We start from the raw sequence: 23,053 nt of genomic DNA on the forward strand, positions 1-23,053 counted from the left end.
TGGAGGATACACACCCTGTGACCCCAAGTCCTCCCACTATGCCCCATATCTTAAAGGTTCCACCACCTCCCTATAGCTCCAGGAGCTGGGGAACAAGTCTTGAACACATGGGCCTTTAGGGAACTTTCCAGATCCAAATGATAGCAGTCCCCTTCTCTTGATTTGGGTGGGTCGTTATGACTGCCTCAAGTAATAGGGAATACTACATAATTTCCAAGGCCAGGTCTTAAAAGGCAGTTCAGCTGTTGGGTCCCTCTCTGTGTGCTTGATTATACAGCAAGATAACTGCTACAGACATTTGAGGGCTTGGTTCCATTGGCAACAGATACTGGAGGAGACTGGGCTGTACAAGCCCAGTCCCTTTACCTAAATTCACCTATCAGAGAGAAGTGTGAGTATAAGTGCGAGTATAGGAAAGACTTAAAAGAGCTACACTGATTGAGGTCCTTTCATGAAACTCAATGAACCCAACAGCCAACATTCTGCAATATTTTCTTCACTCAACTCATTTGAGCAAGGCCAACTGGGAGTATAGGCATTCTGTGAAACTACGGTGTGGAAGTGCAGAGTTTTGGGACTGTCTTGTTACTAACTTTCATCAAATCACTCACTTTAATGACAACCACTTTTTGTGAGTCATTTTTAATCAACAGAAGTCAATATTGATTTTGGCCCCAGAAAACTCTAAAATAGACAAGAAGGCACATTAATTAAATCAATTCTAGGGCCATTCTGTGACCAAAGCTGAATAATTACTTCCCAGTCTCATTCTCATTCTAAATTATTATAGACATATTATTTAAATATGTTAAATTTGTCCTGATAGGTTCTGCAATGAGATTAAATAATGAAATTAAATTCCTAGCAACAAAATGAGAATACAAACTGCTCCTTTTTATGACATTCATAAGGTGAAATTAAATGACTAAGGTTAATGCTCCTTGAGAATTAAAGTCCAAAGATACAAAAATTCACAGGAGTTTAAGTTAAATCAAATTCTTTTGTCCAAAGAAAGTATTTAGGTGTATGTTTTTCTGACACATATAAATCTGTCTGGTGTAGTCCTCCTTGGTGTTGGTTATGAAATCAATGTTTCTAGGACTGCCAAAAGGAATCATTGTTTAAACAAATTTTGTTCAACTTCATCTATCTAGGATAATCATACCCAGGAGATAGACTCCTATCTGTGCAATATAAAACAAGGCTAGATTCCCTTTGTTCTGCCTGGTTCGTCTTTAATACACTTCATCTTTCCTGTGACTTTCTGATTTTTTTAGGCATAGAAAGCCTTAGAGAGCCCTTAGAGAGCAGGCAATAACTTTGTCTACCTCTACAATAATTGCATGGGGAGTCTTTTTTTAGCAGCTTAATTGACATATAATTTATATAGCTCACCAACTTGAAATATAACATTCTATAGTCTTTAGTATATTCACAGAGTTGTACAACTCAATCTAACATTAGAGCACTTTAGAACATTACTACAAAAGAAAGCCTATACCCATTAGCATTTACTATCCAATCCCCTCAACCTTACGTCATACCCTATGAAAATACTAATTCACTTGTTGTTCTTATAGCTTTGGCTGTTCTGGCCATTTCATGTAAATGAAATCATACAATATATGATCTTTTGTGACTGGGTTTTTCATTTAGCACATTTTCAAGGTTTTTACATATTATAGAATTTACTTACTCCTTTTTATTGTGAAATAACATTTTATTATATAAGTATACCACATTTTCTTTATCTTTTCATTAGTTGATAGATTGGGTTATTTCCAGATTTTAGCTGTTATGAATAATGCTGCTATGAACATTTTTGTACAAATGTATGGGTGGACATGTTTTCAGTTCTCTCAAGTATATACCTAGGAGTGAAATATCTGGGACATACAGTAACTATAAACTTAACATTTTGAAAAACTGCTGAGGTGTCTTCCCAAACAACTATGATATTTTACAATCCAACCAGCAGTGTACCGGAGTCCTAATTTCTCCACGTCCTCACAAACACCTGTAATTGTCTGTCTTGTTGGATATAGCCATCCTAGTAGTTCTGAGGTGGAATCTTATAAAGTTCAATTTATCTATTTCATTCTTCTGCCATTTGTGCTTTGGTTTAGTATATAAGGATTTACCCTAATCCCAAGTCATAAAGATTTGCTTCTGTGTATTTTTCCAAGAATTTTCCAGTTTTACATCTTACATTTAGGTATGTGACCATCTTGAGTTAATTTTTATGTATGGTATAAGGGTGAAGTCCCACTTTATTCTTTTTCATGTGGGTATCCATTTATCCTAGCCCATTTGTTTCTCATTGAATTGTCTTGGCACCATTTTCAAAATCAATTGGATGTAAAGATGATAGTTTATTTATAGACTCTTAATTCTGTTTCACTGATTTATATTTCTGTGTTGAAATTGACAAGTGTGATGTTCCAAAGATCATGAATGTGTTCTCTGAACATCTGTCTATTCTTTATCTTTTTATTTCAGTATGAATTTTAGGAACAGTTTGTCAATTTCCACAAAAAAGCCACATGAGATTTTGATATGGATTGTATTGAATCTATAGACCAATTTGAGGATTTATTGTAATCTTAAAAGTCTTTTTGTCAATTTATGAAAGTGGTATTTCATTCCATTTATTTAGATTTTCTTTAACTTATTTCCACAATGTTTTATAGTTTTCAGAATATAAGCTTTACATTATTACATTTATTTCTAAATATTTTATTCTTTTTGATGCTATTACCAACAAAATTATTTTCTTAATTTCATTTTAGATTTTGAATTGTTAATATACATAAATACAATTGTTATTTGTTGACTTTATATCCTGTAAACTTGCAGAACTTACTTCTTAATTATAATAGGTTTTGTGGATTCCTTAGAATTTTCTATATCATAAGATCATATCTGTAGTCAGAGATAGTTTTGACATAGGAGAATAGGGCATAGCAAAGTAGGGTGACTTGTTAATTGCAAGATTCCAGAACACATGTGCAAAACAGTTCCCAAAGCCCTGCACGTGGACTTCTTAGGAGAACTTGAGCAGGTTTTCATAGGATGACCTGGACCTGACATCAGCCTGAGGTGTGGAATCCCAGCACTGTGGAACGCCTATGTAGAAGTTCTCCTGGGTTTCCTTGAGATTTGGACAGTATAAAAGGACGTAGACTCCAAGAAGAGCTCACAATCATGGCTTTCCTCATGATAGAGTGCCCTGCTTTCTCCAGGGTGTACTTTTATCTTGCTTTTTCCTCTTTTACTCAGCCCAAGCTAACTCTGCAGAGCCAGTTTCTCCCTCCCTCTTCACTTTTATGTTTTCAAATAAACTTTGCCACAGCTTTTTGCTTGTTTCATTCAGTTCTTTGTTCAAGACAAGAAGAACTTGTAATCCAATTCCAGAAGGAGAGGCAAGCAACCCAAAACCCAGTAACATTTAATTGGTGAACCGTTTTAGAAGGAGCTACCCAATAAACTTTTTACTTCTTTCCCTCTATTTTATTTGTTTTTCTTTCCTAATTGCCCTGGCTAGACCTTCCACTCTAATGTTTAAAAGAATTATGGGAACAGACATCTTTGTTTACTCCTTGATTTAGGAGAAAGCATAGAGTTTGGTGCTAGCCAATATCCTCTATCTAGTTTGGGAAGTTCTTTTCTATCCTACTTTGTTGAGTATTTTATTATCCAAGTGGTTTGGTTTTATCAAATACTTTTATGTGCCTCTGCTGAAATGAAATGGGATTGTTTTTATTCTATCAATATAGCATATAGCATATTGATATAGCATATTAAGGTAATTGATTTTTTTATATTAAACCAACCTTACTTTCCTGAGATAAATCCAGTTTGCTCATGGTTTATAAATTTTGTTTTCAGTGCTGAGGATTGAACCAAGGGCCTTGTGCATGCTAGACAATTGTTATACCACTAAGCTATATCCCCATCCCTACTAGCCCAATAATTCCTTTTTTACATGACTTTGGATTCAGTTTGCTGACATTTTATTGGTGATTTTTGCATTTATATTCATAGGAAATATTGGTCTCTAATTTTCTCTGTGATGTCGTTCAATATTGTGATAATACTGGGCTCATTAAATGAGTTGGTCAGTATTCTCTTTTTTTAATCAGTCATGAAGAATTGCTATTCTCTAAATGTTTGGTAGAATTCAGTAGTGAAGACATTTCTGTTTGGGCTTTTCTTTGTGAGAAGTTTTAAAAATTATTAATCTCTTGCTTTGCTTGTTATATAGGTCTATTTAGCTTATCTCTTTCTTCCTGAGTCAGTTGCAATACTTCGTGTCTTCTAGGAATTTGTCCATTATCACCTGTTACCTAATCTGTTGGCTTTTGTTTGTTCTTCATATGCACATATAATTCATTCCTGTGTATGAACATGAACCGTCTTTCATTCCTGTCTTTAGTAATTTAAATTTTTTTATCAGTCATTCTAGCTAAAGTTTTGTCTATTTTATTGATTTTTTCAAAGAAGCAGTTTTAAAAAAAAAAATTTCTCTATTCTTTTATATTCTCTATTTAATTTATCCTTGATTTATTATTTCCTTCCATATGCTTGCTTTAGGTTTATTTTTTTGTATATCCTTTTATTGGTACATTTTAGGTGTACAATATAATGACATTCATTATTGGAGATATGCAGCTTTACATACTCTCTTGGTTCTTATTTTATCCCCTTTCCCCTGCCCTCCCTTCAACTCCTCCATCCCTCCCTATTTACAAGGACTTTGTTTCCTTTTTTTCATTTTCTGATATTAATTCTATTCCTTTCTTTCCTTTCCCCTACCCCTCCCACTTCCCCTTTGCCCCTTTTCTTCCTATTTCACATTATCTATTATACCTTTCAGTCCTTATTTACACTTTCAATTTCTCACATTAGAGAAACTGTTTGGTATTTACACGTGTGTCCTATTTATTTCACTTAAGAATATCACCTCAATGTGCATCCATTTAGCTATAAGTAATTTCTCATTTTTTATGGTTAAGTAGTACTCTATTTTATTAAAAAACCACATTTTCTTTTTTTTTTCAAAGTTTAAAAAGTTTTTTATTTTTTTTAAAATTTATTATTTTTTTTTTGGTACCGTGGATCGAACTCGGGACCTTGTCCTTGCAAGGCAAGTGGCAGAACCACTGAGCTAAATCCCTGGCCTCTTAAAAAGGTTTTTAAATGTTCTATTACATCAATAAAATTTAAGTGTTTTAGAAAAGATGCCAGGAATTTTGCTAAGGATAGTCACAGATTATCCATATTTAAAAGTTCTAGAAGGGCTGGGGATTTAGCTCAACAGCACCACACCTGCCTTGCAAGTAAGTGCAAGGTCCTGAGTTTGATCCCCAGTACCAACAAACAAACAAACAAACATTACAGAAGTCTGCTTACATGAAATCATGTTTTAATGTTTGTTCATTCTTAGAAAGCTAACTACCATTAAGTTTGGTCATTCTAATTTCTTGCTTTAGGGAAAAAAAAGTAAAATAAGATTTAAATCTAACATTTTCCTTAAACAGCTTCAAAATAATCATATAACGTATCAAACACTGAACTATAATAACCAATCTGTGCAGATATGTAACATTATATAATCTGCAATGAACAGATTTAAATTCAAACTTTTTTCTTTTTATTTTATGAAAAAATGAAACAAAATTTCATAACAAGAGAATAATAGTTAATACACTGTGCATCATTATCTTCAAAGTAGTTACCCAGAGCACAAGACATAAACCAAAACGATTCTTACAAAAAAGAAACAGGTAATAACACAAAACTTTCTTTTCCACAAACTGTGATAAACTAGTATTACAAATGAAACCAGCATGTATATTAAAATATTTTGGAAATATTGGAATATATAATGTGGGAAAGATAAACAGTACTCCCTGTTTATCCCTCTTCTATTTTGCTCTCTTTCTCTCGCTCTTTCTATATATTCTGTGACTTTCACATAAGAGAAACCATGCCATATTTGAGCTTGTGTGTTTAACTTATTTCACTTAACATCGTGTTCTCAAGTTGCATTCATTTATCTATGAATGCCTTGTTTATCATTCTTTATGGTATCGTAGTATTCCTCTATGTTTAAACACCACATTTTCCTTATCCATTCATCTGTTAATGGACATATATGCTGTTTCCAAATCTAGCTATTATAAATTGTGGTGCTATAAACATGTGTATACAAATATTCCAAAAACTTGATGACCTTTAACTCTTTTGGGAAAATACCCAGAAGAGAATAGTTGAGTCAAAGGGAATTTCTATTTTTAGTCTTTTGCAGAATCTCTACGTTGATTTCCATAGTGAGTATACTAGTTTACATTCCCACCAACAATGTAGAAGAGTTCCTTTTCCCTCACATCCTCTCCAGCATTTGTTATTATTAGATTTTTTGATGATATCCATTCTTTCTGGGGTAAGATATTATCTCAGTGTAATTTTAACTTGCATTTCTCTGATGGCCAGTGCTGATGAGTATTTTTTTTCTGTATTTATTGGCCATTTGAACTCCTTTTTCTGAGAATTGTCTATTCATTTTGGCTGACCACTTTTTGCTTGGGTCTTTTATTTTGGGGAGTTTAATTTTTTTAGTTCTTTATATATTCTTGATATTAGCCCTCTGTCTATGGAACAGCTGGCAAAAATTCTTTCCTAATGAATTTCAAACTCTTAAAAGGAAATATTTCAGGCAAGAGGATGAAGAATTTTCATCTAAACTTAAAAGATGTTGTTGGCACATTTATCTATACCGGCGCTACCCAATAGATCTATAACATGAACCATACATATAATTTAAAATTTTCTAAGTCACATTAAAATAGTAGAAAGAAATAGGTAAAATTAATTTTAACAACGTGTTTATTTAACCCAATATATACAACATTATCAATTTGGCATAGCATCAATGTATAAACATTATTAGTGAGACGCTTAACACTCTCTTGTACCTTACACTTATAGGACATTTCAGTTAGCCTTTCCACATTTCCAATGCTCAGTGTGACCACTATACTGGACAAAAAAGGCTTGTATACTCCTGTGGAAATTCTCAATCCCCAAAGTCTACGTTAATAATTCAGTACTCATTAGTTAAATATGCCAATGTTACATTGGTGATTTACCAGCTATCTTAGCTGTCTTAAGAAATAAAGGAATGGTTTATCAGGAGTATGGTTGCAGTTAAAACTTCTACCGAGTGGGACAGCAATTTCATCACCCGCCTTGACATCCAGTCATCATCAAGGACATATAGGAGCTGAGTAACTGTCACCTTTTTTAGTCTGGCCTCAGGAATGTAACTTTTAAGGGAGAAATCAAAAGCAGACGAATCTCCTTAGAGCTACGCTCATTAAGGATTATTTCTACATCTAGGATTTTGCCAAACTGCCCAAACATTTGTCGGAGGTCAGGGTCCCGGAAGCGAAAAGGAATATTAGAGACATGCAGCCGTTTAGGGGTAGATTTACTCTCTGAATTTTCTCTACTTTGTGTCTGTGACTGCTGGCCGTCTGTCTGTGCTCCACCTTCTGTCTGCAGGAGAGATCCATTCTGTGTGCTGGGCGAGTTGCTGCTTTGCTCCCCATGGGCTTGTGTACTTCCATAGAGTGTCAGGTTATGCTCACTGGTCTGGCCGGCATAGTCCTGAGTATGTGGCACTCCATATTCTGTAGGAATTCCGTTCTGTGGAGGTGGTGGGAATGGGATGGTAGTAAAAGGCTGAACCATTTCAGAAGTTGTTGTTGGCTCTTGTTTACCCTGCTCTGTTAACTGTCCTTAGTTAAAGCATAAAATACTCTCCTCCCTCTTCTCTTCTCCCAACTACCCAAGAACAGAAGAGCAAACTGGCAGCAACTCAGGTGAAAGACTTCAGCCTTCTAGCTGAGTTACCATTTTCTTTTTCTCCATAAACAAAATGGAACAGATGATAAACCCTTCAAAGCAGCGGTGCTGGGGCGCACCTCCGTGGCTTTCTTCCCCCACCCCCAAGCTAGCTATTTAAGGGTGGGTAATAGACCTCCCTTTATACCGTTTTCCTTTCTTTTCTTTCTAGTGTTTCTTCCTTTCTTTTCTCTTCCTCTCTGGCAGTCTCTCCCCCTCTCTCCAGCTCCCTCCCATATCTCAAAACCACATTTTCTTTATCCAGTCTCCAGTTGATGGGCATTTGGGCTGCTTCCAAGTTTTAGCTATTACAAATTGTGCTGCTGTGAACATGGCTTTGCATGTATCGCTGTGGTATGATTCTTTTAATTCTTTGGGGAAGATACCCAGCAGGGGAATAGTGGGGTCAAATGGGACTTCCAGTCCTAGTTCTTTGAGGTATCTCCATACTGATTTCCACAGTGCTTGCACCAGTCTACACTCCCACCAGCAGTGGAGCAGGGTTCCTCTTTCCCCACAGCCCCGCCAGCATTTGTTATTGGTTGATTTCATGATAGCAGCCATTCTCTCTGGAGTGAAGTGGAATCTCAGTGTTGTTTTCATTTGCATCTCTCGAATGACCAGTGATGTTGAACATTTTTTCATGTATTTATTTGCTATTTCTACTTCTTTGTCTGAGAAATGTCTGTTCATTTCAGATGCCCATTTTTGGATTGGGTCTTTAAATTTGGGAGGTCTGATTTTTTTAAGTTCTTTATAGATTTAGGATAGTAGACCTTTGTCTGAGGGACTGCTGGTGAAAATTTTTTCCCACATTGTGGGTTGTCTCTTCACACTGTTGGTGGTTTCTCTTGCTGTGCAGAAGCTTTGTAGTAAGAAGAGATCCTACTTGTTGATTGTTTGTGCTACTTCACGGGCAACTGAGGTTTTTTTCAAAAAGTCTTTTCCTACAGCAATGTCTTCAAGAGTTCTACCTAACCTCTGTTCCAGCCGGTTCAGTGTTTCTGTTTTTATATTTAGATCTTTAATCCATTTTGATTTTAGTTTAGTGCATGATGAGAGATACAGGTCTAGTTTTAGTCTTTGGCAAGTTGAAACCCAATTTCTCCAGCACCATTTATTAAAGAGGCTATCTTTCCTCCAGTGAGGGTGTTTGGTTCCTTTGTCAAAGATGAGGTGGCTGAGTATATCTGGAGTTGTTTCTGCATCTTCTAATCTGTTCCACTGGTCCTCAGGTCTGTTTCTTTGCCAGTACCATGCTGTTTTTAGCACAGTAGCTTTGTAGTATAGTTTCAAGATGGGGGTTGTAATACCCCCTGCCATGTCTCTGTTACCTAGAATTGCTTTTGCTATTCTGGGTCTCTTCTTGTTCCAAATGATTTTTTGGATTGTTTTCTCAAGGTCCATGAAGTATGCTGCTGGGATTTCAATTGGGATGGCATTGAATCTGTATAGCAATTTTGGAAGTATGGATATTTTCACTATGTTGATCCTTCCTACCCAGGAGTGAGGGATGTCTGTCCATTTTCTGATATCCTCTTCAACGTCTTTTTTCAAAGTGGTATATTTTTCAGAGAAGAAGTCTTTGTTTTAGGTTTATTTTGGTCCTCTTTTTTCTAGTGGAATTTTAGGCCATTGATCTGAAATCTTTCTATATTTTTTGCACATGGGTATTTATAAATATAAAAATTTCTCCTGGCACTGCTTTTGCTGAAACTGAACAATCGTTTTCATTCATAAAATCTACCACACCTGCTACTTTTCTCTAGTTAGATCATATCCTGATTGTCTGTAATAGCATAAGACATAGCTATACAAATCTGCAACAGCCCTAAGTTATGTTGGATCAAAAGGCACTACAGCCCCTCCATTTTTCAATTTCTTCACATTTCTCTCCTTTGAACCTAGGGTAAAATATGTTGCAATCTTTCCTGACCATGACAGATTACTCCATTTTGATCAACTTGCTTTTCAAGATCTTCCTCATCTTTTATCATATGTTCTTCTACTGTGTACTGTAGTTCCTTTTTAGGGCCCCTTCTTAAGTGATGGCACTATGGCTTGTATTGAGATGTTTCCTCAAAGCCTCATGGGGTCATAGGTAGAGCTTTTCAGATGTGGCTGGATTTAGGGTGTGTGTTGCTAGGATTAAAGCACTGAGGCTGGGATTCAGTATGGTTCAATGCTAGAATTAAGGGTGTGAGTGCAAAATATAAGAGATAGAAAGAAGGCTGTTGCTTGTTGCTTGTCTCTTATCATTTGTAGCTTACTGCCTTGCTGCCTTCTGCCTGCCATGAATTGTTTCTCCCCTGTGATGCCCCTCTGCCATGCCACCTTGCCTTAGAGCCAGGCAATTATGAACTGAAACCTCTACAAATTGAGCTAAACAAACCTCTCCTCCTTTAACTTTGGATGTTGGATATTTTGTCTTAGCAGCACAAAAAGTAACTGAGACAGATGGGATGTTGAACAGTAGTATATTAAGTTCTACTAGGTCTATTTTTTCCTTCTAGTCCAATGGTTGGGAAGCCAGTCTGTGTCAGGTAGTATAGATATGATGCATTTACAATGGATTCTAATACCTCAGTGATTTAAAACAAGAAAGATTTATTTCTTACTCATGTGCGATGTCCATTATGAATTAGAAGGAATTCTATTCATCATACCTAATCAGGGACCTACACTAACAGGAGTCATTTGAACACCAACAGTTGCTGTGGTAGAGGGAAAAGACAGCAATTAAATGCTTGGCCAGGAACAGACACATGATACTTGCATTCAGAACACTTGGGCCGGAACTAACTTTTCACATGACCCAATTCAACCTCAAGGGGTAGAGTAAATACAATCCCACCATGTGGATGGGAAGATGGAAAGCTTCAAGTCTTTGATTTTTTGGTATTAATGGTTTTACCAGATGGTAGATTCTGTTCTCCTTTTAAAGTATTTAGATCAAAGTTAGCAGAGAGAAGCAATCTGGAGAACTACAACAAAGTTCCTCTTTGTATTAATCTATTATTTTTCACCTACTGAATTCACCTCGGACCTTTTATTTAAGCCCTTTTTATAGATATGAGCCTTTTCAACATGTCCCAGGAAACAAGTGTACTCTATCAAAACAACAGTAAGCTTCAAAATATGATTATAAATAATATCACTAGATATTTCATGAAACATCGTATATCTATCTCTCTATATATGCTAGCCTTTTCAAAGCAATCATCTAAAAAGTCAAACATTTATTTCAGTGTAGTTGCTATAACAGGATATTTAGAGCTCAATTTTGGCATTGCTTTCAGAATGTGTGGCTCATTCTTTTTAATGCCTTCCTTAATGGAAGACTTTATTCGCAAAATTTTATTTGGTATCTTTGATATACAGAAATTGTATTAAATGATAGATGTTTTAAAACATATATGACACAATCTTTTGAGGAACTATGTCAGGCAAAAGTGGTATAGCAGCACCTCCCCCCCACACCCATTATAGGGAATATGGATTCTAACTGCTCACAGGAACTTTGAAAAAAGCAAATTAAATCTACACAAAATGGCAAGAATTTGTATGTGCACACCAAGAGTATGTCAATGACTCATGAGTTTTGGAAATATGCATAATTCCAAATTAGATGGCTAGATATAATTTTAAAGAGGCAGAATTAGAAATTGTGACAATCAGGAACAAAAAATGGGGATAAGTACCATGAAACCAAGCTAAAGGAGAGTTTGAGGGGCAAAATGAGCTTTCACATGGAATGTCCAAGAGAGAGTCCTGGGACTTATCAGATATAAATAGAGGTTTTGTTGTGGTTTGCTTATCATGGAGAGGGCTGTTTCACTTGACATTACCAATGTTTAGGTGGAACAATCCTCAATTTCATTATTCTGTGTTGACTGGATGCTCATCCAACATCTTTCAGGTGATTCATTCTTTCACATTGGAAACCAGGATGTGGTTCCTTGGTCACTGGAAAGTATTCCCTGCTATTATAATTTAGTTGATATTCTGGTTTGTTACTGAGGTTAACACATAGCAGTAGTAGTCTTTAATCTGATAAACTTTGAGGCCCTGATAAAAACAATTTTAGGTCTAGACAAAAGTAGGTGAATCTCCAGGTTATATAAAATTTCACTATCAAGCCATCCCTCTGTTTCTGGCACTGGGATTGAACCCACAGGTACTTTGCCACTGAGTCTCATCCCCAACCCTTTCTATGCCTTTTGTAGACAGGGTCTTGCTACATTTCCCAGGCTGGCTTTGAACTTGTGGTCCTCCAGCTTCAATCTCCTCAGTAGCAGGAATCAGAAGTATGTGCCATAGTGCCTGGCCCAGCCAGACCTTTTGAGTGGCTTCATAGCTTAGTGCTAACAGCATTCACTTGGAGTCAGCTGATTGTTAGTTTGAATCCTACTTGAATCCAATTATAGGAAAAATTGTTATAAGTAAGCCTGGGGTTTTCCAGCTTTGCAAGTCTCTAAATATAGTAAGTAGGGTTTTAATGCTACTTTCAATGTTCCAAGATATGGGAGAGGGAGCCAAATGCTCCCCAAAATGTACTCTTATTCCATAACTGCTCCGAATGTGTTGGCTACACCGGGAGATATTTGGTTTGGCTACAGCAACAGACTTTAATTATGAACTATCACAGATGACTTGGCCTCTCTGAAGCTCTCCGCAGTCAGGTCCATGAGGGGCCCCTTCCTTACCCATGACCACCCTGGATAACCAACCTCCTGCAGGTCAAGTCCATGCATTACTTATTCTCCCTTATGCTGCAGTATGAGTTGTAATAAAGCCTCTTTCAGACAGTGTATTCTTATTTATTCGTGATTTTTGTCTTAAGCAGCACATGCTGAGCTAGTAACACCAAACAAGGGCTGCTTCCCAGAGCAGCCAGCAAGTGGGCCTGGCAACACTGGAGAAGGCTGGAGTGTTTGAGAGCTACAGAGAGTGATGAAGATTAGCCAGAAGCCACCATCTCTGCTAGCTAGAAGAGTTTTGGAGGCCTGCTGGTAGCTACTTGCTCCAAGTAGTAAGGAGGGTTACTAACACTAATATAGCTGAAAGCTGCTGAAATTGGAATTTGGGCATCCAAAACTCAGAAGCATTAACACTATGATTCGCTAGTTACTGCCATTCAAAACTCAGGACAGTTAACACTAAAAGAGCTACACTTTGCCGACCAGATTCATAATTTCTACATGAATTGAGCAAGAATCCTTAGCTGACTGATAACATCCTGGAAGCACATATAAGTCCATGAAAAGAGGGTGGACAACAGAGATGGACATCAGCAGGCCCCAGAATCAGCCCATGTCTGATTTTCATCTTACATGTAGTAATAATCCACACTATCAGGTGATAGTTCCAAACAGCTTAAAAATGAAGACTACAATTGCTTCTCGGCCTTTTGGCTAAGATCAAGTGTAAAAATGAATAGTACATGTGCCTAAAATACTATTTTTCAAATGTCATTATTTTGTAAATTAAATATTTTAATGTTGGCAATATGAAAATACAACAAGAACAACAACTATAATAGGTTTAATTGTGAAAATATTTGGAACCATTCACAAATATTTTAAATATTTATATAGTTTTTAAATATTCATAGTTTAATATTTTAAACTATATGAAGATGAGCATGAGAAATAACTTTTGTTCCTGGTTTATGTAAGGCACTAATCTATAGTGCTATATTCATTGTGGATTAGCCCACTTTATAGGAGTTCCTTCCTCCTGATTTTTCATATAACTCTCATTATCGAAAGGGTTTAGACATATTTTATGCCATCATCTCACCAGTCCTACACTGAAATAAACCAATACCAAAAGATGAAATACAATGAAAGTCTTTTCCCTGTGGAGGTGACTGCATCATATGACATAAAGTGATGAATAATTAATAATAAAATAATAAAATTAAGAGTATCTTTAAGGTTTTAAAAATTTGACAGCAGGAAAGTTTACATAAAATGCACCTATTTAAACTATACAGGATGTTTTGACATTAAAAGAATATTTCCATCACAGAAGAAATTCCCATGATACTTCGTAATCAATTCCTCTACTCTCCTTGTCCTAGGAATCACTGAACTGTATTTTTTCACTGTAGATTAGTTTTTCTTTTTCTTGAACTTTACATAAATGGGATCTAGTATGCATTCTTTTATACATGGCTGGTTTTCCATGTCTTTTCCAGATTCAAACTTGGTGTATTAGTAGTTTATTCCGTTTTAATGCAGGCTAATGTCCCCTCGTATGAGAATAGCAATTCACTTGCTAATTAACAGATCTTCCTGTTTTAGGCTATAATGAATGAAAGAGTTATGAACATATATTCAAGTCTGAGTGTGCATTCTCACTTATGAAAAGTGTATCTTGCTGGTGTGGTTGCATACCCCACAGCACTCTGAGAGGCTAAGGCTGGAGGATCTCAGATTCAAGTCCAGCCTGGGCAATTTAGTGATTTAGTGAGAACTTGTCTCAAAATGAAAATATTTTTTAAAAAAGCCTGGGAATGTAGCTCAGTGTGAGGGTCCTGGTTTCAATCCCCAGTTGCAGAAAAAAAAAAAAAAAAGGAAAAGGTATATCTTTAAGTTCGTAAGAAACTGTTGAACAATTCTTCAAAGTGGTTGTACCATTTTGTATTTCCAACACTAGTGTATAAGTTTCAGTTCCTTTTTATCATTGGTTTTATCATTTAGTTTTAGCCATTATAATGTGTGTATATTTCATCATACTTCTTTAAAACTCCCATTTCTTTGATAATAATAACATTGAACAGCTTTTCATGTCTTTATTGGCCACTTGAATATATTCTTTTATGGAGTGATAATTTTTAAGTGTTTTGTTTTGGTTTTGGTGGTAAGCATGCATTTTATCACTGAGCTACTGATCTATATCCCTATCTCCCCCCTATTTTTGAGACAGGGTCTCAACAAGTTGCCCATGCTGACCTTGAATTTTCAACTCTCTTCCTCCATCTCCCAAGTAGCTGGGATTACAGGCATGTGCTACCATGCTTGGCTTTAAAAAAGTTTTGATACAAATCCTTAAAAAACATGTATATTTGCCAATATTTTCTCCAAGAAGGTAGTCTCTTTTCATTTTCTTAATGATGTCTCTTTTTAAGGTACATTTTAATTTTGATAAAGTCTAATTTATCCATTTGTATCTTATGACCTGGCTAAATCCACGTATTATATTCTTTCTGTAGTCTTTGTAGAATTGTGTATATACCTAATCATGTCACCTGCAAAAACGATAGTTTAACTTCTTCCTTTCCAATTTACCTGGATTTTCTTTTTTATGGCATAGGGTAAAACTTCTATGCAGTATAGAATAGATCTGGTATGAATGAATAGGCTTGTTTTTTGTTCCCATCTTAGAAGGAAGGCATCTGGTCTTTGGCAATCATAAATAATGCTAGGAATAGGTTTGTTGTGGATTTCCTTTATCAGATTGAGCAGATTCCCTTCTTTGTTTTATTTTGCTTAGAATTATAAACTGAAATAGTGAATTTCAAATGCATCTTCATCTATGGAGATAATTTGTTTTTTTAAATTTTTAATTATTTTGGTTTATTTTTAATACAGTAAAATTTCTAATATCCTCTTACTATGGTGATTTTCAAAAGTTCAAGTAACCTTGCATTCATGATAGATTCCACAAGTCATCATGTATTTTCTTTCAATGTATTTTCAGGGCTTCTATTTGCTTTGATATCTTTCATTCTCTTTTATCATGTTCATGCTTGCCTTTACCTACTTCAACTATTTAAAAAGTTTATTTTAAAGTCTTTTTTCTTAACCCCATTATCTGCCATTTCTGGCTCTTTTTCTTTTGACTGACTTTTCTCTTGGCTATTGATAATGTTTTTCTTCATGTCTAGGTCTAATAACTTTTTTTTCTATTAAGTTTATTGGTACATTTTAGGTATGCAATACAGTTACATTCATCTTTGGGATCTTGTACCTTTACATGATGTATCTTGGTTCTTATTTTTTTCCTCTTCCCCTCCCCTCCCTTCACCGCCTCCACCCTTCCCTATTTGCCAAGATTTTGTTTCCATTTTTTTCTTTTCTCATATTTTTTATTTTCCCTTCTTTCCTTTCCCCTACCCCTCCCACTTCCCCTACTCCTTTGGTCTAATAACTTTTGACTGAATGATAAATACACTGAATTCTAGATTCTTGAGCACTTAGTTTTGTTGACTTCTCTAAAGAGTTGGACTTTGTTTTAGCAGGCAGTTACTTGCATATCATTTTGATCCTTGTTTGCAAACATCATTAGGGCAGTGTGTTAGCTAGGGTTCTCTAGCAGAAGAGAATCAATAGGAACTATATGTTTAATTATGAAAGGGCATTTATTGAGTAGGCTCACAGGATCAGAGGCAGGAGAGTCCGCAATGACTGACTGCATGCTGGAGAGTCAGGGATCCAGTAGCTGCTGAGCTGAAGAAGATGGAAACTGCAGAACATGAGGTTATCAAGGACACAGCAGTAGTCTAAAGTTGAAGGCCTCAAAGGTGACTTGAGAGTCCCTAGTGTGACTCTGCTGAAAGGTCGAAGAAACTGGAGACAAATATCCAAAGACAACAGGAAGGTGCACCTGCTGAAGAAGACTGAAGTTGTTCAGAATGGGCATTATTTTTCTTCTTTCATTTTTTATTCCATCTAGGCTAGAAGCCTGTTGGTAGTGCCACTCATATCTGAGTCTTCCCCCCATTTGCTGGTCTACATGTCATCCACCCACAGACACATCCAGAACTGCACTTTATTTATGTCTTAGGCATTTCTTAATCTAGTTGACATATCACGATTAATGGTCACAGGCAGGTATGTAGTAACTTTTTCTCTAGGGCTGATTTATTCCTACTACTGAGATATGACTCTTGTTTCTACTCAATGTCCTGGGAGTTTCATGAGGATTGTTTATTTTGGATGTTCAGAAATCAAATGTCTCCTAGCCCTTTGTGACTTCTGAGAATTGTTCTACTCATAGATCCCTGGTCATTCTTTGCCTAACCTTAGAGAGTTTCACCCTATGTATAGTACTCACCAGATATCTCAGGGCAGACTTGATTCCTGTAGCTCTCTGTGTAGCTCCTTCTTCTCCGGTGTTACCCTCTGGAAATACTAGCTACCTCAGCCTAGGTGATCTTTGATCTCTGTTTCCTCAACTCAGTTGAATAGTCGAATTTCTGTGCTTTATTCGGAAAACCCTCTCTTAAGCTCAGAAAGTGCCTGCAAGGAAGACTGAGTAAACACAGACTAGCTTCATTTATTACTCTTATTTCACAAATTAGACTTGTGCCGCATGTAGTCTGTCTGAAAACACTTGTTTCATATATTTTGCTCAGTCGCCTCAGTGCTTATACTAGTAGGCTAAATTTAGTCCTAGTTTCTTCTTCATGCACAGAAGCAAATTTGGCTTTCATTCTTTTTAGATTTTTCATTCCAAAGCAATGCAACGATTTCTACATAAATGAGAATGTATTCATTTTTTACAAACTATCATCTTGATATTATTCCATAATGCTACTAATGCTCAAATCACTCAAAAGAATGCAAAGAATATTTGAGCTACTAAAGAAAATTAGTCTTAACATGCTCTGAGGATTTCTGTTTTTGAAGGTCAAAGATAAACACTTAATCCTGACTAATGTTTACTTAGTTGGGTGGTAAAGAGTATTGGTTTTAGTTTTCCCGACGCTGAAAGCAGCAGAGTTATGATCTATATGAATGGAGCCCTCTGGAGTTGTGTAGCATGTAGCTGAATTGCTTAACTTAAAAGTAGTAGCCCTGGCTATGTCAAGATGCTTTCATCTGAAACAAGATTCAAAACAAAATGGCTTACAAAATAATATGAATTATCTCACCTAGCAAAATGTCCATAGGCAGAGTGGTTCTAAGGTTAATTAATTCAATGGTTCATGTCATCAAGAAACCAAGTTCTTTTCATCCTTCCCCCTCCCATTGCCCCCATTCTCAGAGTTACCTTTATCTTCTCTCAGGTTTGACTCTGCATAATGAATGATGGCCACACCAGCTTCATGAACTTCCACATCCATCTCCAAAGACAAGAGAATATGTCCCTTTTAGACATAAATTCTCTTCTAGACAATTTTCCAGAAGTCTCCCAGATTTTTCCTCACGTGCCACTGCCCAGAATTGTATCATATGCTTGCTTTGAGCAGTCACTCTTAAGAAGAATTGAATTACCATAGTTTGCTTAGTAATCAAAATTTCTCCCTGAATCAACATCTAAAAAAAAAAAAAACTAGAAAAAAGGAAGAAATGCAAAATAACTACAGAACAGGCAATTAAAATGTCTTTCATCTGGAATATATCTGTACAATAAAATAGCTATTTAAGCAAGGTGAGATAATACAGATGACAGTAATCCACATCTCAATTATGATATGTCACATGTCAATTTTAATCCTTAGTATTTTTATCAGTTATATCTATGAGCTAAATTTACCATATTTGGTTGTGACATTTTAAGTTAAAAAGGTAAATGATACACATTTGTTGCAGATATATTGACAGATAAGATGACAAGATACTAAAAGTCTTCCAAAATTCTACCAAAGAAAAAAATTAATATTTAAATATATATACTTTCAGAATTTTCTGTGCTATGTGCATTACATATATTTAACAGAAATACTGCAATTCTGTACTATAACCAGCTATTTCACTTAAATTAATTTACCAAGATTTAAATAGATTTACATGATAATTTTTAATGGCTGAATAGAATCTGTGTTTGTTTCAAGTCATTTTTCTATTCAAAATAATTGTGATTTGGCACAATGAAGACAGAAAAATGTGCTGTGAATGTTAAATGCAATACTGAAAAATTGTAAAAAGATTTTCAGAATTGGAAGACTCATCAGTTAAATGTATAGCCTGTCAAGGGCTTTTAGTCTCCATGCACACCTATGTCGTGTAAATGCCTGACAGCTTTTGGTGACATGCTGAAGGCACTGGACTTTTCTTTTACCTCAGCCCAAGATCTGTTCCCAAGTGGTTAGAAGTTTTATTGCTCTTTTATTGTTCTCTCCCGAATTCTGCTAGACTCAACTGTTTGTTGACATACACTACTATGATTATTAGAGCTATTTTTTACTGAAGGATATAATGAGTATATTCAGGGAGAATAAGGGTGTTCAAAAAATCCAGCTTAATTTCAGCTTAGTTTCCAAAGTTTTCAGTTAAAAAAAAATTAAAGAATGAACTACATAGAATTTATAGTATACTCCATAGTGCTTTTTTTTAGGGATCCAGTGAGAACAACCTGATGATCTTGTGTATGGCCAGGGTAGAGAAGCTACAAAAAGAGGATTCAGATACTAACTTTTCTACTGCCTTCTTCTGATTTACATGCTAAGATGCAGAACTCACTTTCAATGAAGGTCCAGAAGATATAAATCAGCTTTTCCTTTAAATGTAGATTTAGTCAACTCCTTATCTAACATTTCCAAACACTACTTTTGGTACTGAATATCAGCCCCAGTAATACCTCAAAATTTGTAGTATTTTCTACGAACTTGCATATTCCTAAGCATTTTCCTTAGGATCAGTATTCCCAAGTAACTACAGCAAATGCTAATATTTCATCTCCTGAATATTAGCAGCTGAAAATAATGGGGTTGTTTTGGTACCAGGGATCAAACTTAGGACAGTGCACTTTTGAGGGAGGCGCGGTGCCACTGAGCTAAATCCCTGGTCCTAGGGCAGTTTTAATAGTCTCTAAAAAGGGAAGAAGAGAAAGGAAAAATTATGAGAAAAGAAAAAAAATGGGGGCTGAGGATTTAGCTCAGTGGTTTCGTCACCTGCTGTGCAAGCACAAGGACCCAAGTTCGATCCCCGGGACCAAAAAAAGAAAAAAAATGGAAATGAAATCTATGTAAATAGGGAAGGGCGCACAGGTAACGGGGGGAAAACTAAGAACTAAGCTACATCATGTACAGGTACAAGCACCCAATGATAAATGTAAACATATTGTATACTTAAAATGTACCAATAAAAGAATTTAGAAAAAAAAAATAGTCTCTAAAAAGCAGATGGAGTTACACATGTCTACATTAGATAAAAATGACAAGAAGGCAAATTAAAGTAGAAGCTGCTTATATGATTAGAAAAATTGCTTGTTTTTAAAAATTCAAAATCTGCAATGAATAGTTTGTGAAAACCCAAATAATGAATACTGATTGGAGGCATGGCTGCTGGCAGGGGGTGTAAACTGGTACAGATTACTTTAGTAGTGTGGCAAGGTCATGGAAAACTAAGTGTGTATGTACCTAACAATGTGGTGATTCACCCCTATTTACAGGTCCTAGAGAAAATCTTACCATGATATACTAGTTATCTATTGCTATATAACAAATTACTTAAAACTAACATTTAAAACAACAAACATTTATTACTTCACAGTTTCTGTTGGGCCATAAGTTTAGCTGTAGCATACCCAGGTAGCTTTGGTTCAGGGGCCTCAGGTTGCATTCAAGATGTTGGCTGGGGCTTCAGTCATCTATGTGGGCTGAAGGATCCACTTCTAAGATGCTTCAGTTATGGCTGGCAAGTTGGTGCTAGCTACTGGCCACGCCACAGGGCTGGCAGGATGTCTTTACACTACAGTGCTTGGCTTTATTGGAGCAGATGACCCAAGAGAACAAGGTGTAAGCAACAATGTATTTTACATGGGCTTAGTCTAGGAATTTCCATGCCATCACTACCATATAATGTTGGTCAAACAGACTAACTCTGATACAGTGTAGGAAAGTTTTAAATAAGGGCATGAAATCAGAATGCAGGAAACGTTTGGAGCAACCTTGGAAAATGGCTCCAAACCAAGGCTCAAGTATTGACAGTAGTCATAGCAGCATTATTTGCAGGGACAGAGTTGCAGGCAACTTAGGTTTTTATTCCTACAGAAATTTGTAATTAAAATGTGGTATACTCTGTGATGGAATACCCTGCAGCAATCAAAAGAAATACATACTTTTTTTTTCAACTCAGGGGAAACAGAAACAACAAAAAGAGTAAGATTTATAGCATAATACAAATTAAGTAAGTTTAAAAAACCCCCACTGTGTAGACCTAGGACAGTGGTAGTGCATGTCCCAGCACCTAGGAGGCTGAGGCAGGAGGATTGTGAGTTCAAGGCCAGCTTGGGCTACATTGTGAGTTTGAGACCTGCCTAGACTACATAGCAAGGCTTTGAAAAAAGCAAACAAGCAAACAAACAAACACACCCACATACCATCCAAAAACAAAAACAAGACAAAATACTTCACTGTGTATAGATTTTTTTCACCCTATATATTTCAAATATTGTTAAATAAATACAGTACATAAAAGTTTGGCTGGAGAAACATATTAAAAGTAGTTATATATGTTAGAGAAAGGAAAGAAAGAAGAGAGAGGCTTTGTAAGAACAATGTGAAGAGTATGCCATGAATTGAGGGCAGGAACTATTTGCTTCATTTAGTTGAGGTTTAAGAAAAAAAAGTTTTCCCAACAGAGTTGCGATGCGCCTAAAGATGTCTAAGAGATTTTATTAAAACAAGATTTCTTAGCAGATAAAGTTCTACTCATTTCTCTTTGTGTATTATTTTTATGAGTCTCATTCACAAGGGAAATTTCAGTTCTATTAAAATACCCTCCGTCATCCCCTAATTGAAGTTCTTTAACAGAACAAAAACATTTTCCATTTTTCAAATGGAGTTATTTAAAATGCAAACAATGTTTAGAGAAATAGCCTACAAACTTAATTTACAATAAAGAGCATATGATTCACATCAGATTTCCTTGTTGAGGATATGTTTAATGGGACAAACCTAAAGGAACAGGATTTTGAATTACTTGAAAGGTTATGGGGATACAGGAGCCTAAAAGGGGTTCATAGAGGGGCACCTTAAGATACCAAGGACAGATTAGATAGTTCATAATTTTGATTAAAATTGGTGCTTTTAACAAATTGTATTTTGAGGTTAAAACAAGAAATAGATTATCTTGCATTTACAGTAACTGATTTATTTTGAGTGTAAGGTGAGCCTATACATTTTCATTAGTTCAATTTTCCCTGTGGTTAACAATTTGATATATATTAATTTACTGGTTATGTATTGTTTCAAATTGATGATTATTTCCTGTCTGTAATAGTAGTGGATTTCTTGATTAATTAACTTTGACTAGTCATTACTTGAATGATAATCTAAATCTAAACTTGAAGGCAGGCTAGGTTTTTTTTACAACTTAAAATATATTTAGAACTTAATGGAGAAGGTTCAAATTAAAGCTTAATGTACACCTTATCGTATGTGGTGTACACTTGTAATTCCATGATTTTAGAGGGTTGGGATAACTTTTTATGTTTGAGAAGAATGGTGATATTGATTTTATTACGCATAAGCTCAGTCCTTGGCACTGTGAGTGTACTGAGTCATTTGTCTAGCAAGAGATCCACGTAGGTGTGGTCACCATTGTCCCCTAATTGCAGCCCTTTTGCTTCAACAGCTGCCTCTGCTGAGCTATGATGAGGATACCAGGCCAAAAGGGCCAATATTTATCAAGCTTTCCTTTTTTTAAGGAGTATCTAATTTATTTTTAAAAGAAAATTATTACTCTTGGAAAACTGTTTTTATGAGTGTATTTTCTCATTTATGAGATTCCCAAATACCAAGCATGTTATTATCAAGCCCCCTATATGTACTAATATAAACTAACATAAGCATGCATCACCCATAAGGCAAAGACTCTAATGATGAAAAATCCCCATGAGTATCTGACAGTTCTATAAAAATAAAAACCAAACACTTTCCTCACTCTGCTACCTTGTGCTCTGCTCCACATGGCTATTTTTGATTACACACCAGTTCCCTTAAAGCATAGCAAAATATTTGCTTAACAGACAGACATATTTATATAATATGTGATTTTCAGCTAAGTCTTCATGAAGTGTTTAGGGAGTCTGGGAAATATTATTGGTTTTGAAGCATTTTAAAGTGAGAAATATTTTCTTCAAAACTTTTCTATTCTCCCTTCAATATTAAAAGGAGTGGACAGGACTGCTGGGTGGGGATGTAGCTCAGTTTTAGAGCATTTGCCTAGCATGTTTGAGGCCTTGGGGC

The 23,053-nt window shown here is 35.8% G+C and overlaps 1 pseudogene; it reads right to left on the reverse strand.

The window, feature by feature from the left end:
• Positions 1-7,305: 7,305 nt before the first annotated feature.
• LOC147829916 (RNA binding protein fox-1 homolog 2 pseudogene) lies at positions 7,306-7,755 on the reverse strand (annotated as a pseudogene).
• Between the last annotated feature and the right edge of the window lie 15,298 nt (positions 7,756-23,053).

The sequence above is a fragment of the Heterocephalus glaber genome, unplaced genomic scaffold (assembly GCF_053883595.1).
Source record: "Heterocephalus glaber isolate CG9 unplaced genomic scaffold, H.glaber_assembly_v1.0 deba00000347, whole genome shotgun sequence".
Taxonomy (NCBI): Eukaryota; Metazoa; Chordata; class Mammalia; order Rodentia; family Bathyergidae; genus Heterocephalus; species Heterocephalus glaber.